This window comes from Dermochelys coriacea, chromosome 3 (assembly GCF_009764565.3).
Source record: "Dermochelys coriacea isolate rDerCor1 chromosome 3, rDerCor1.pri.v4, whole genome shotgun sequence".
Classification (NCBI taxonomy): Eukaryota; Metazoa; Chordata; order Testudines; family Dermochelyidae; genus Dermochelys; species Dermochelys coriacea.
In genome coordinates this window covers 45,864,636-45,880,126 of record NC_050070.1, presented here as the reverse complement: position 1 = coordinate 45,880,126, position 15,491 = coordinate 45,864,636, and the positions used below count along the sequence as shown (strand labels likewise).

General features: G+C 44.6%; 1 protein-coding gene across 1 annotated transcript in view; it reads left to right on the top strand.

Moving 5' to 3' along the window:
- Nucleotides 1-7,715: 7,715 nt before the first annotated feature.
- ELOVL5 (ELOVL fatty acid elongase 5) overlaps nt 7,716-15,491 on the top strand; it is a 60,488-nt gene continuing 52,712 nt past the window's right edge. The window contains exon 1 of the mRNA XM_038396409.2: nt 7,716-8,328. The gene's annotated coding sequence lies outside the window, so the exon portion shown is untranslated. The remainder of the gene's footprint in view (nt 8,329-15,491) is intronic.

Below are 15,491 nucleotides of genomic sequence, written 5' to 3'. Positions count from 1 at the left end.
TTTCAGTAGGGGCAGGACTGGCCTGACATGAATTACATTGGGTAAGATGGAGAGCAAAAGCACTCTCAAGGAATAGAGTAAATATTAAAGATACAAATGCCAGTAATTAGCTCATCTCTAGGAAAAGAGGGTTAGTTTATTCACAGCTGGTCTTGTGCTGTGGTGTTAAAATACTCAGAATAAAACTTCAGCCAATCATCTGTTTATAATACCTGCCAAGCAAGAAACATTAAAGCAAAAAGAAACTTGGTCAGAAACTTTTTCCACAAGGATCAAGTAATTATGTAGTTGGACACAGTTGTACAAACAGCATGAAGAGAAGCATTTGTGGTTGGTACAAAAGAAGAAAATACCATATTCAGTAGAGAGAGCAGATATTGAAATTTAAACCTAAGACTTTTAATACAATATTTGATTTAAAGAGATCTGTAATCATAACCCCCTTACCTTGCTGATAGAAAACCTGAAGCTGCCTAAGTAAGCCTGGACAGAAGCCAATGAAACACAAGATTGGGGATTTTGGACTAAATGAGAGAGTGGCAAATAATGAATGGTGATGTCTATGACCTTCTAATCAAATAAAATACAATATTTTTAAACATTTATTTAGCACTTATGTGATTCATTTATATCTAGCAGTGCCTGAGGCTTCAAACTGACATAAAATTGTAGCAGAAAAAAAATATCTTTCAATCCAGCTCCATACCAATGTAGAGTTGCTCCTTGAAATATATGTTTCAATTTTTTTGTCCCCACTATTTTAAATATCTCCAAGGATGGGGCTTTCGCTACTTCTTTAGATTGTTTCATGGTTCTCTTATTGTCAGAGATTTCAACCTAATATTAACAAATTATTACTCTCCATCCTTGGTATTTATACCCTTAAATATTAAGAGTTATTTATTATGTCCCCCTTAATCCTCATTTAGCCAAGCTGTATAGTACATATTTAAGGAGGGAGTGTGTCTAATGACTACAGCAGTAGCTGGCATGTCATGACTCAAATTCTGCTTTCATCAAGGACTAGTCGACTTCTTCCCAATTTCCGTAAGTGCTCAGCCCTTCGCATAAGCATTGTGAGAACTAATGTTTATGAAGTACTTTGAGATTCTTGCATGAAAGATGCAAAATGAATGCAAAGTATTATTTTAAACTTCCTCAAATCTGTCTGTCCAAGTCCCTGATCGCTTTTGTTGCTGGGCTCTGACCTCCTCCTACTTCATCTACATCTTTCTGATAATGAGGTGCCAATAACTTACTGAACACAGCATTCCACCTGCAGTGTCAGTAGCTTCTGCAGAAAGGTGCCATTGTGTCATTAACAAGAGTAATATCTTTGATCATGGTGCAGTGTGATGCATGTTCCAAACCCCTGACCTATGATGTCATGCCTAAGTATACACAGCCCCAAAATCTGACCTCTGCCTGAGCCTTTGGTTAAAGTATTACTCTTAACACCAAAGCTACATTCCAAATCTGAAAGGCTCTTAAATAATTAAACCACAATCTGTTTGATTACCGGATAATTCTGAGATTGCATTTCACTTTTAATGACCTTGCCCTCTTTTCCTGATTGATAACAAGGTCTGCTTGGGCACCCTCTAGAGATGTCTGCGTGAGCAGGGAAACAGCTGCAGATAGGCCACTTGCAAAATGTCACACTGGGAACCTGCTAGCAAAAACAAAACCCTCCTCTCCTATCTCCCTCCTTCCCTTGAGTGCTAGCAGTTGTGGGAAAAGGAGACAACCAAGCAGCCCATATGCACGCTGGGCCTAATGCAAAGCCCATTGAAGGCAATGGAAAAACTCCAGTTGACTATAGTGGGTTCTGAGTCATTTTAGTGCTTTTCTACCACAGTGACTGGGCATTTGACAGATATGGAGTTCACACCTCATATATCTGCTATGGAATAGTCCCATTAGCACCTTCACTCTGCCTCAGAAGGCATTACTGAGCTCCATCTATCTATCATTGGAAGCAGTATCTCTGCTCCCCGGCCTTCTGCTTCTCTCCTTTTTACAGGCAGCTCTGGAGTGATACTTTTATTTTAAAAAATACTAGATTGGGTCTTAATTATTTAAGTATTTTTCAGATTTTAAAAACTGTTTTGGTGTGAAAGTAACACTTTAAAGAATCATAATTCATCCACAAACCAGAGACACAAATGTGTTAGACAGCAGACCGCTGGGGCCCAGGAGTGAGTTTATTTAAAGCACATTTTCAAGCCAATTTTAGCTCTACAGGTGTGAAAACACCTGTTCCATTCTATAGGCATGCAAAGACAACTTAGCTAAAGTGGAAAAACAACCCTGCTCCTTCTCCCATTAAAATCAATGGCAAAACTCCCACTGACTTCATTAGCAGCAGGATTGGGGCCATAGGCTGAAATGAATATTCCTCCAATGTCTAAAAGAAATGGATTTCAAACTTAAAAGCCTCTTAAGTGGCAACTTGTTTGAAGTTCTGCAGCTGAGATATCTTGAGCTTGATTTATCAGAAGTGCTGAACACACTGAGTTCTAGATGAAGTCAACGAGGGAATGCGAGTACTCAGCCCCTTGGAAATTATGGCCAAGTCTCAAGCCATGCACCCAAAGTCACTGGATGCTTTTAAAAATGTAGGCCTTGGTCTTTCAGACATAATGTGCCTTTTGAATTTAGGGTTCAAGACAAAATCCTTACTCTGACAATGTTCTCTATAGATTCCTTTTAATTTTTCTGTTAATAAAAGAATGATCAATGATGCAGGAGCAGGTGATTAGAGAGAGAGAGAGAGAGAGAGAGAAAGAGAGAGAATGTGTGTGAGTGTATGTATTTGGAATCTTAAAAGGGAAGAAATCACCCATCCCCCTTTTCTCTTCTACACTTCTGCAATCTATTCATCACAATAAAATACTAACTAAATTTGAAATCTGTATTACTTTTGGCAGTTTATTTAATAAAGAGATCTACAGTGATATTGCAGTCCAATACCAAGACATGAATTAGCGGATAAAACTTGGAATCTTACCAACGTGCACTTTATATCATCCAGCTAAGAGCCATGATAGACAAAGTGTTGCTGAAAACTGGCAGTGAAGGGCATTTTATAATTACAGTACTAATGGAATTACTCCACCAGTTACTAACTTTCCCAGTTTAGATTTTGAAGTAACAAAATCAGAGAAAATAACGTAAGTAAAACTACTTCAGTAAAAATCCTTTTTTTAGCAGGTTTTCAAAGTTACTGATTTTTTTAAAGCTTCTTAACTAGCAATAATCAGAAGATGCAATTGCTATCTCCCTTACCATCCACACAAATCCTAGTTTTTGTTTTTTAAATAGTCTGTTGATGGTCAATTTGTAGATTATAGTAATTGTTTGTCAGAGTGATTTAAGACTGAAAAGTTGAGTGTTTTAGGCCCGCCCTACATAGTAGCAAAACAGTCTGAAGCTGGTTGTGGACAACCCAGGGTAAAACCCCCATACATCCTTTAACTTAGATCTCTACTTTAGATACAGCAATTTTATTTTGTTTGTTTTTTATTGGGTTTAAAAATGATTGACCCTTGCCACTCTAGCCAACCAAACTGTGTTATAATCTTGCTTTTCTGCAAAAGTTTAAACCAAACTTGGGGTTTGTTTACAAGTATAATTTTGTGAGTCCATGTAATGGACCATCAGGGAATTGTGACATAGGCTTAAACATGATTCCCTAATGGTTCTACGACATGTTGTCCCAAACAAAAAAACTGCGTCAATCCAATTGTCTAACTCAGGTAGTCTCGTGCTTTAGATGGGCCCTTAAAGTTGTTTTATCTGTGTAGACTCTGTGCTAAGGGGACTGAGGAAAACAAGGAAAACCCTTCCTTCCTCCTGGACCTCTTAGTCTGTGCCTCTAACTCAGAGATTCACAAACATTTTAATAGTGTGGCTATGAAACAATATCCATTATCTCCCCCTTCTACTGTAATTTCCATTGATCATTTAATCTCCTAGTCATGACTGCATAAAATCTTCATGACAACTACAGCAATTGCCTCTATACAGTAATGTTAGTCAATAATTTCATGAGTATTTAAGAGCCAGTAACATGATCAGCTCGCTCTCCATAGACTACCAGTGATCCTCAGACCATAGTTTGAGAATCTCTGGTGTAACTACTGAATAACTTTCCAACTCTGGAGAATGCATTTTCCCCTGCACTCTCCCATATTTTCCATTATTGTTTTCTATATGCTACAGCATACTCATACTCTATGCCCCTGAACTTCGTCACCTTTTTTATGGATTCCTCTCTCCTTCTATTCTACTAAAAACATATGAATTTTCTAAATCACTGCTTTCTATCCGTCTTGGGGATTTCACATCCACCACTGTAATAACTAAGGCCCAAATTCACAAAGGTACTTAGGTGCCTATCTGTCTCTTTAGGCCACATTTAGGTGCCACTGACATTCTCAAAACTGCCACTCAACTGTTGCCTAATCCCATAGGCACCTAAATCTCCTAGGTGCCTATGTTCCTACTGGTCAGCATTTGCAAAGTGCTGACTCCTCCCCACAGTAAACAGGCTGCTTGGAGTGCAAGTACAACCCAATGCCCTGATGGCCCCGAAGGGTGATTCTCAAACTGGAGCGTGGTAGGGATAAGCCTACCTTGCCCATGGGGCCCAATCCTGTAGGCGTGCTCTGAACACATCAAGGACCTAATACTTGCCACATCCCACAGCAGGAGGTTTGGATGCAGACCACTGATGGGGGAGGGGAGGCAGTATATCATCTGTACAAAAGACAGCCTGAGGCAAGCAGGTCAAGAACCTTTTTGAAAAATGTACACGCATCCTGGTAGTTAGGACTGTCACCTAGGATGTGAGAGACTTGGGTTCTTGTCCCTGCTCCAGACTTCAACCCAAGCCTCACATCCCCAGTGACTACCCTAACCACTAGGTTATGGGTATTCTAGAATGGGTCTCTCTCAGCATCTCCTGGTGGAGCTGTTCTGCTTTGTATAAATATTTATTGAAGCAGGGACTTAAACTTGAGTCTCCCATACCCTAAGTAAGTGCCCTAACCAGGGATTTTTCACGAGTGTTCATGGCTGGTGTTAATACTTGGGAGGGTGGTCCCTGCTCGAGGGCCCTCTGGGTGCTGGTAGAGGGTGGCCCGGCTGCTTGGGAAGGAGTGGGGTGGGCGGCAGCACGTGGCCCAGGACCCCTGCTGGTACTCAGGGGGTGTGGGGGGTGGCACATGGCCAGGGAACCCTGCTGGTGCTGGGGGTCGTGGGCGGCAGCACATGGCCCAGGACCCCCGCTGGTGCTGGGGTGGGGTATGGGCGGTGGCACATGGCCCAGGACCCCTGCTGGTGCTGGGGGGTGTTGATGAGGCCAGCAGGCTCCCTACCTGACTCTGCACTTCCCCCTCCCCCAGCAGCAGCAGAGTTTGGGTTTGGGAAGGGGCAGTGGGTTGGAGCATGGGATGGGGTGAGGAGGGCTCTGGGGGGCTCCCCAGAAGTGGCGACATCCCCCTTACTCAGTTGCTAGGTGGAGGAGTGCAGCCAATGAGAGCTGTGGTGGTGGTGCCTGCAGGCGGAGGCAGCGTGCAGAGCTGCCTGGCCACGCCTCCACCTACGAGTTAAGTGACGGGGATGTCACCACTTCTGGTGAGCCCCTCAGGTAAGTGCTGCCCAGAACCCACCTCACCCCATCCCATGCCCCAACCCCCTCCCACACCCAAACTCTAATGCTGGTGGGGAGTGCAGGGGCCCGAGACTGCCCCAGCAGCAGCCGGTGTGCCTAGCGCAGGGGCTTTCTGTGCTGCCCCGAGCCAGGCGCACTGGCCACTGCAGAAGTCACAGAAAGTCACGGAATCCGTAACTTTGGTGACAAACTTGCAGCCTTACTATTAGTTTATGTCACAATTCACCACATTCCATACCCTCTCCCTTTATTGTCCTTATTTCCTGTGTTAAAGTCTATCTAATTTGGATGGCAAACACCCCCAGGGCAGGGAGCAAGGGAATTTTATTTCTCTCTTAAGTACCCTGAACACTGGAGAGAAACCCAAGAATATATTTTAACTATGGATACTGTAACTTTTGTAAACACTGAGATATTCTGGTGAGGAGTTAGATAACTAGAGAGAGAGAGAGAGAGAGAGAGAGAAAGCGGATAGTTATCTAGAATTGTATTTATTATATGACTCAAAAACCACATTAAACTACTGTAATGTTATTAAGGTTGCACAGTCAAGCACTCAAACGTTAAGAAACGGCAGAATTACAGTTGACTATGCAACTTTAATTCAACTCCTTATGCATATGAATGATACACTTTTTAATCATATGATCACATGGTATTTCTCCACCGGACCTATGCCTCACTCAGTGCACCGGGTACAGCATTTCAAAGAAAATGTCTCACTTAGGTTTTTCCCTAGTCTCATTCTCAGACACAGCTGAACTGTTTTGGCTTAAAATTTCCCCCAAAAATTTAGCCTGAGGCAGACACTCGGCATGCAAAAATTTCAGTCCAAACTGCTGAAGTTCAGCAAAGTTATAAGCAACTAAAAACAGGGTCTTATGAGGTACATCTACAATGCAAGTGAAGGTGTGACTGTAGTGCAGGTCGGCAAACCCTTGCTAGCTTTAATCTAGGCAGCAAGGGTAACAACAGCAGTGTAAAAAGAAAAGGAGTACTTGTGGCACCTTAGAGACTAACAAATTTATTAGTGCATAAGCTTTCGTCTCTAAGGTGCCACAAGTACTCCTTTTCTTTTTGCGAATACAGACTAACACGGCTGCTACTCTGAAACAGCAGTGTAGATGTGTCAGCAGGGCTAGCGACCAGAGTACAAGTGTTCCTGACACTGGCGGAAAAGGGTCGGGCAAACTAAATAACAGGCTGTTCTAGAAGCCCTCTCTATTTGGCAGTGCTAATGTGAGCAGAAAACATCAACAGGCGACAGTGAAAGAAGAATGTATGGGACGGTTACTGCCAGGCTGGCCCAAGGTCCTACCTTGCCCTGCATGTTACCCTTTGCTCCAGACATCGCCCGAGCGGGAGCCCACGGATCATTAACCCCTGTGCAGTGTCCTGAACGCAAGCCACGCGGAGTGCATCGACCTCCTGCACCATTTCAGGCCCGCGCTCGCTGTAGGGGGTAACAGAGTAGCAGCCGTGTTAGTCTGTATTCGCAAAAAGAAAAGGAGTACCGGTGGCACCTTAGAGACTAACAAATTTATTAGAGCATAAGCTTTCGTGAGCTACAGCACACTTCATCGGATGCCATCCGATGAAGTGAGCTGTAGCTCACGAAAGCTTATGCTGTAATAAATTTGTTAGTCTCTAAGGTGCCACAAGTCCTCCTTTTCTTGTAGGGGGTAAGATGACCAGATGTCCCCATTTTATAGAGCCAGACTTGCTATTCGGGGCCTTTTCTGACATAGGAGCCTATTAGCCCCATCCCCTCTCCTGATTCGTCACACTCGCTCTCCGATCACCCTAGCAGGGGGGGCGGGCAGCGCCTGGGCTGAGCCCCGCCGGCAGCTGCCAAGTCAGCGCCCCGCACTAGCAGCGGGGCGGAGCCGGGGCAGCACCTTCCCCACAACCGCCCTCATTGGCCGCCTCGGCCGCCGGCTGAGTGGAGTGACGAGCCGAGAGTTTGGGTTTCCAAGGGCAGCGAGCTCAGCCCGGACCCGCCCCCTCACGCGGGGTGGGACATGCCGTGAGCGGCACAGGGGGCCGGCGGGCTGGGAGACATAACGGTCCGGGCCGGGCCGTGTAGCTTTTCTCGGGTGGGGGCTAGAGGAGAAGGGCGCGATGGGGCGCAACCAACCCCCCCCCCCCGCCTCCTCTGGGGCGGGGGCCTCGCCCTCCCCCCAGCCGCTCCTCGGGATCATGCTTCCCTTGTCCCTGTGCCGGTGCTCGGCCGGGTCACACGTTGCCCATCAGCAGGCGAGTCGCCGCCAGGGCTCCGCTGCCCCTCAGCCTCGCCCCCTTCTCCCCGCCCCGTCTCTTCCTGTCCCTGTGGGGCTCCCGAGTCCCGAACGTTCCATTGTCCCTGGATTGGTCCTGGCGATCATGACGTCATAGCGCCCCCCTTTCCAGACCGCTTCTCATTTGTCCCCAGCACCGCTGTTACGTCACAGTCAGCCCACGATTTACTTAGGGGACCGCACTTCCCCCTCGTCCCCCCGCCTTCCTCCGCGCGGCGCCCGGCCCGGCCCTTCCCTCCCCTCCCCGCCTCGCCTCTGCAGCGTGACAGCGCCGGCCGGCAGCCGCTACCTCGCCGCCTGCCTCCTCCGGCGCCAGCCGCCGCCGCCCGAAGCTGCTCGCGGAGTGAGGCGAAGGTAAAAGTCCTGCCGGGCAAACTTCCCTAGAGCCTCCGGGCAGGGTCCCCGCTGCCCCTCCAGGGGGCCGGGCAACTTGTGCTGCCCCGCCCGGCCCGCGCCTGCGGAGCGGCGGCCCTCGTGGGGTGGTGGCGAGCTGGGCCCCCGTAGGCGCCGCGGCTGGTGGTTGGGGTGGGAGCCGCGGACAGACGGCGCGGGCTGGGGGAAGCGGCGGCTGGATTGTGGAGGGAGCCCTGGGACGGTTTCCAGGCAGCGTTCGTGAACCCGCGCGGCTGCACGCAGTGAAAAAATAAAATAAAATAAAATTTAAAATAAAAATCAAAACATGAAAGGGGGCATCCGCCGCGCATCTCCGGACTGGCCGGCGGGGCGGTGCTGCGTCCGGGCCTGGGGGGGCTGGAGCGTAGTGCCGGGAGCTAGCGCTGTTTCCTGCGGGGGGGGGGGGGGGCTGGGGAGCAGCCGGAGCTTTTTCGATGGCCGGGAGAGACGCAACAAGTGGTGCTTCTGGTGTCCTGCTGCTTGCGGGAATTTGCCACCCCAGTGCTCGTGGCATCTGCACCGGGAGCTACTTCGGACTCCTCCCCAGCGCCCTGCTCCCGCTAGCTGAGGAGATCGCGACCATGTCCTAGTTCCAGAGGGCCGCCGTGGTCTTGGGGCTGGGAGCCAGGAGTTCTGGCTTTTCGGCTGACTGGCTGCGTGGCCTCTAGTTAGCCCCGGAACCTCCGTGGGTCTTGGTTTAAATCCCCGCTGTAGCATAGGGGTTAGAACCCACACCTCCTTCCCAAAGATTAAGAAACGCTTGCAAAGCTTGCTGAGATCCTCAAATGGACGGAGCTGGGAAGGTGCAAAGTGGTGTGTCATGCTGCTGGATAAACTGAACATCAGAGGGGAAATTTGCCAGCTTGACTATTACTGGGGATTTATTACTGATCTACAGTATTTTGCCCTATGAATGGAAAATGTGTTGGTTTGGTAATGTCTAAAGGCTTTTTCATTTTATGGAATGTAATTAAGTGAAAGCAAATGGGGGGGGGGGAAGCATAGACCTTCCCTTCAAGCTTTTTCTTGATTACAACCATTCAGGAGTGAGATGCAATTTCTCATTACCATGACTACTGCATCCTCTTTAACTTAAGCAGCAGCTGACTTTCTCCTTTCGCTTACTTGACACATAAGTAGAGAAAGAGGGAATATAGACTGGAAAGCAGGGAAGAATTGTTCCCAGAAGTCAAGGTGTTAATCATAACTGAATTCGGAAAGTTTATGCTCTAATAAATTTGTTAGTCTCTAAGGTGCCACAAGTACTCCTTTTCTTTTTGCGAATACAGACTAACACGGCTGCTACTATGAAACCTGTCATAACGGAATTGTAATCATTTGTAAAATATCCCCAAAGGTGCCCCTGAAAGAGTTAAACTGCTCCTGAGGGAGGGCTAAATCCCATTATGGTGTAAGAAGATTTCTGCTGCATTTCCCCCTCGTGATAGAATACTAATCCATAATGTTTTTGGATGGAAAGAAACAAATTCCAGATTGAACATTCAGTGAATAAGAAGAGGCAGATTTTGATCTTAAGGAAGCACCACAGGGTATTAGTATCAGAGGAGGAGGATCTCAGTAGAGGTGACTGGATATGAACAGTATTTTGGCAATCTAGATTTAGAGCTGGTGGGGAATGTTTTGATTAAATGTTTTTCTGCTACAAAATTCCAATTTTTCAAAACTGAAACTTTCTGTGGAAATATATCCATTTCTATGAGAATTTCATTGGGAAGGTTTCTTCAGTCTAGAATGCAATTTTTGCTCAAAACAAGAGAGAGACACCAGATAAGCTCAGTAGTTAGGGCACTCATCTGAGATTTGGGAGACTAGTCCCTCCTCTGAATCAGGCAGAACAGGGACTTGTTAAATATTCTTTAGGCCAGACAGCAAATCAGGCAGAGCAGAGATTTGAACGTGGGTCTCCCACATCCTAGGTGTCTGCCCTGACCACTGGCTATTCTGTGTATGGGTATGTAAGAGAGAGATCTTCGTCTTTCATGGAAAAAATTCCAAACGGTCCTTATTTCATTCTGTATTAGAATTAAAACAATTTCTGAAACCTGAATTTTTTTGCAAACAGGAAATCTAATTTTCTGGCCAGCCCTAAACTACATACACTTTAAAAATGGAACAATAAATAAGAATTTAAGGGGAAAATTGTGTGTGTGTGTGTGTGTGTGGTGGGGTGGCAAGCCATTATATTCCATTTATACAGAGCCATAGAGGTGTGCAATTCTTTTAAAAATGTGAGAAGACTAGGTATCCTGAATAATTTATTAATCTTTGTGTTACTTAACTAATTTAGATTTTAATCAGGTGAAAGAGCAGACAGGATAGTCTCGATGACTGAAAAGCATTGGTGTTGGGGCATTTTTAAAAAATATAGACATAATGCTTAAGGTATTGTACAAGGTATTTCAGGGAGAGGAAAGGGTGTCAGAAAACTACACATAAGAGCTTTGTGGAAGCCAACTAACTAGTTCTACTTCTCTAGTTCAGTCCCTCCACCTCCTTCCCTAAACACATTAGTCTTCAGAGCCCCTAATCTGACTTTTAAGTACACCCTCCCAGCCTATGTCCATGTTCATATTCTTGAGAGGTTCCATATTGTAGCCAGCGCCCTTTCAATGGTAACTTTGTAGTTGTCAGAAGATACAAGACATATCCTCTCCAGAGGTGAGCATGTTGGCTGCATGGCACTCTCAGCCCAAGGAGCAAGAAACTAGCATAAAGGGCCTAACGAGTTGTGGGAGTGCACAATACAACCATTATGCCTCCCCCATGTCCTAACTGACATCTGTTAGTGGGGGGGAAAGAGTCAGATGCCTGTCTCTGATTAGCAAAGCATTGATGGCTGCTGGTAAAAGTGCAATGCAGGAGGCTCAACAGGGGAATTATTGATTAGGGAGTGGGGGGAATTGATGCTACTGTAGATAAGGTGCTGGACTACAGAGTAGGAAGCCACTGAAAATGAATGTATGCTACCTGAAGCACAGTTATGCAGCTGAAGCTGGTAGTAGGTGTAGCTGTGTGAGGAAATGAGTACTTGTGTTACAGTAACTGTCAACAAGGCTTTGTACTTGTAGTATTTTCCACAAAACCTTCCACCATCACATTATCACTGGTGGCAGCAACTGTTGGAGTACTAGTGTATTCAGGCCATTAGCAGCTGCTAACATTTTAATCATTTGGTTTACTCTAAGGCTCATAGACTTGGCCTGGTGGTGGTTTATGGCTGTAAAATTTTAATGTAGATTCAAATGTTGTACTGTATAGGTATTGAGTTGCTAATTTAAACAGAAGGCAGGTATTCAGATTTTCATGATGGGGGGAGGGGTGGGTAAAACATCTGAGCTTTGTCTGTACTCGTACTTACACTATTGTCCTGCCTCATTGGGTCTTGTGTACACTGGTAAACGTCATGTCTGCAAGATACCACTGGTGTAGCTTTGCCAATGGTAGTAGTGATGGAAGCTGTAATAGAGACAAGAATCAAGTGTTTACCACTGTCATCTAAACCTGTTCAGCAGCTATGCCTGGAGTTCTGTAACATGGATGCTAATTTTTCTAGGGTAGACTAGACAAGGTTTGAGTAAGGAGAGATCAGCATCTTTTGTTTGGGAATTGGGAAAGTTGCCAAATGGAGACTTGTACCTGTCCCGTATGATGGGAACTGTACCTGTGCTAATAGGATGCAGGCCAGCTACAAATGTCTGAGTTATCAGTATTTTTCTGCATCCGATGAAGTGGGCTGTAGCTCACGAAAGCTTATGCTCAATAAATTTGTTAGTCTCTAAGGTGCCACAAGTACTCCTTTTCTTTTTGCGAGTATTTTCGTGAAGGCTTTTGATGCCATTAAACTACGGGGGTTAGTCTAGAGAAAATAACTTTCCACCTTTGTAGCATGCCTGAGCTTGATAAAAGGACATTGTACTTAAATTACCAAGCTTACATTTTAAGACTGTTTTTAGAGGTGAAGACTTCATTACTGGATAACAGGACTCACAGGTCAAGTAAACTGAAACAGAAGCCAAAGTTTGCTTATATAACTGAATTCCTTGAAGGGTACATATTGCTTAACAATACACACTGAAAAACTCAAGGGGTGTCTCTCTAAGTGCCTGCTTAATGTCTTTACTGAAAATGAGTTAATACAAATATCTTCTGCATGCCAATGTGCAAGTGTAACTGCAAAAGAGGGTAATAGGAAAAATAACTGATGTGAGTTCTGTTGTGTAAGATTAGGAAGAGACTGACAAATGGACCTTTTGTTCTATTATATAGTGCATGCTGTGTTTTAAAACTGTTACAATATACAAGTGTCATATAAAATGTATTTTATATGTCCCATCTATTGATGTATCATGTATCTTGCCTGTTGTATTGTTTCACTGTTAATACATTGGTGTGGAGAAGTATAAACAAGGTCAGAAGAATTCTCATCTCACATACCTGTTCCCTATTAACATAAGGGTTAGAATCAAACATTCAAATAGGAATTTTCCCTTCTCTATCCACTTCTTTTCCTATCTGACCTTCATTTTATGTCATCTAGATGAGAAATTAAATAGAGATGAAGTAATTAATTGAGTTGAAATATGCAATTATGTCAATTAAGAAATATCTAATTTCATAAGAATCCCAGATGATGGGACTCCAGACCAGAATATCTTCAAAGTGGGTAATCTTTTGCACCTCAGTACTTATGGTTGTTTGGAAATGGGTTGAAGACTCAGGATTTTAAAACTCAGAAGTAGCTTTTTTAAAAGATTTCAAACCTATTTCATGTGCTTGCTGAAGTTCCTAATGTAAGCATGTCTTTTTTTTTTTTTTTTTTTTTTTTTTTTTAAGTAATGGTAGTTACAATGTTTAGGCCTGGGAAGTTTAAAGTAACTGGGCTGTGTTCTAAACTGCCTGTTGGCAACCCTCTTGCACTGTAAATACATTTGTTGCCCCTAAATATAGTCCTCTACTGGGGTGATGGGGGCTGAGATTTTCATCCTCCTGGATTGGACCCCAGCCCATGCAGAAACAGGGAGAGGTTCACTGAGGCCTGGAGAGGCCCTGACCAGCCTGAAAAGGAGCAATAGCCTCTGCCTGTCTCCTGACAGAAGGCTCTTGTATGGGGTGACCACCTTATCAAGCAGAGTGCCCTTACATGGGGAGGGGTTTCTGAGGGATTCTGGTGAAGTGCCATTGTCCTAGCTGAGACCTCTGTTAGGGTGCTGGAATCCCCTAGGCTTACAGAGAATCTCTGCCACCCAGAAGAGGTAGTGTTGGAAGGACCCCTTCACATGTGTAGAGCTTTCATGGGGCTCCTAGTGTTCCTAGTTCCACATGATGGTGGCTATTCCTCCACTACCCTAACAGGTGGCAGCCGGGCCCCCTCCTTTCCTATAACACTGGTGGTGGTGCTGGCATTGTTTCTTTGTAGATGTACAAAGGTGCTCCATGTTTAATTCCACACTGCCTTTGTAGATGGAACATCTGTCTTGAGCTGGTTTGCAAGGCTACCATGCTCCATCAAAGTTCCACTTGGTGATGCTGACAAGAAATTGGCAAACTAGGCATATGCTTTGATATCTCTCATGCTATGTGCATCAGTAGCATAGTGACACTGAGTAACCAGGTAATCTTACTGATATTGCCTTTGTCCTTCCACTCTCAACCCTTCTACACTGCTTGTGTTGCCTCCCTTCATTGTTATGTCTGAAATTAGTTTGTGAGCTCTTTGGGGTAGTTTTCCTTTCTGTATTGTGAGGTACTTAGTGCTCTGTGGAGAACACTAAAATATTAATATAGGGGAATGTCCTGAAATTGATGATACTTAGTACTTTTCATCCATAGATCTCAAAATACTTCACATGGTGAGTAAGCATCTGTGAGAGATTGACAATATCCTGAACAAACTGTATGTAATTAAGATAAACGTTATTGAATCATTTAACCTTATTGAATTAGGATTAATACCTTTGGTGTACATTGTATTCAAATGCATTGTATATGTGTTTATTGAGTAATTGTTTGACTTCCATGAGAAGGGTAAATAGGAGAACAGAAGGGGCAGTCAAGCAAATTCACTCAGGTTGTGAAATCTCCAGAGAAGCCATCCCCATTGAAAAGGTTTGCATATGCTAATTGTCTCTGGAGAATCAAATTTTGAACAAAGAAAGGGGGTTTTGGATAAATAGCCTGGTTTGAAAGTGGCTCAGGGAGGCCTGCTTCATGATTAGGGGCTGTGGTGCACAGAGGTCCACAATCCTTTTGGGAAGGATTGGAAGAACTTGGCCTACAGAGGTCCCATAAGACTCTGTGCTTGTTCTGAATGAAATGGTGATGAACTTTTAACCACAAAGAATCCCTCTGGGGTGGGGATTTGAAGGACTCCTCATGCCAGAATCCATGTTAAGGCTGAGGTTAACTCTAGTAAGCTTATTAGCATGCATATAGTTTTTTATTGTTTTTGGTGTTTTCTCTGTAGTACTTTTTACCTTAATAATAAAATAGGCTTGCATAGACGAAACTGTGTGGTACTTAAAATTGTAGCAATTACACCTGGTAAGTGTCTCTGAAGGAGGAAACAAGCAGGTGCCTTTGGCAACTGATCTGTGCTGGGAATAACACAGTGAAGGGAGGGAACTGTATAGCCTGGACATACCCAGTCAGAAAGGAGAGAGATGCTGGTCCCCACACAGAAAGTCAGTGGCTGGGGAGCCAGTGGATGCCCTTGCTGGACCTTTGAGGGGAAACACTGGTACAGTTGCCCTGAACTTGACAGGATCATCTCCATTTTACATGATGATGATCGTTGTACATTTGTAAAATACGTAATTTGTAGCATGTGATAAATTCTCCTGTTTGCTTCAGGCTTCTCAACTAGTTTCTTGTTGAAAACCTACAAAATCCTTTTACCCTTTAGGTTCTTGCAAACTTTATCATGTAGAATCTAGCACTTTAGCTCTGGAAATAATTGCCATAATAAAATAACAGTAGTCAATGCCTATGTTTAAAAAATAACCAACTATTTGTTTTCAAAATTTAAAATAGTTTGTTTTGCATTCAGATCATCTCAATGAGAGTACTTAAAAATGGTTTATCTAAATACTAGACTACTTCAGGAA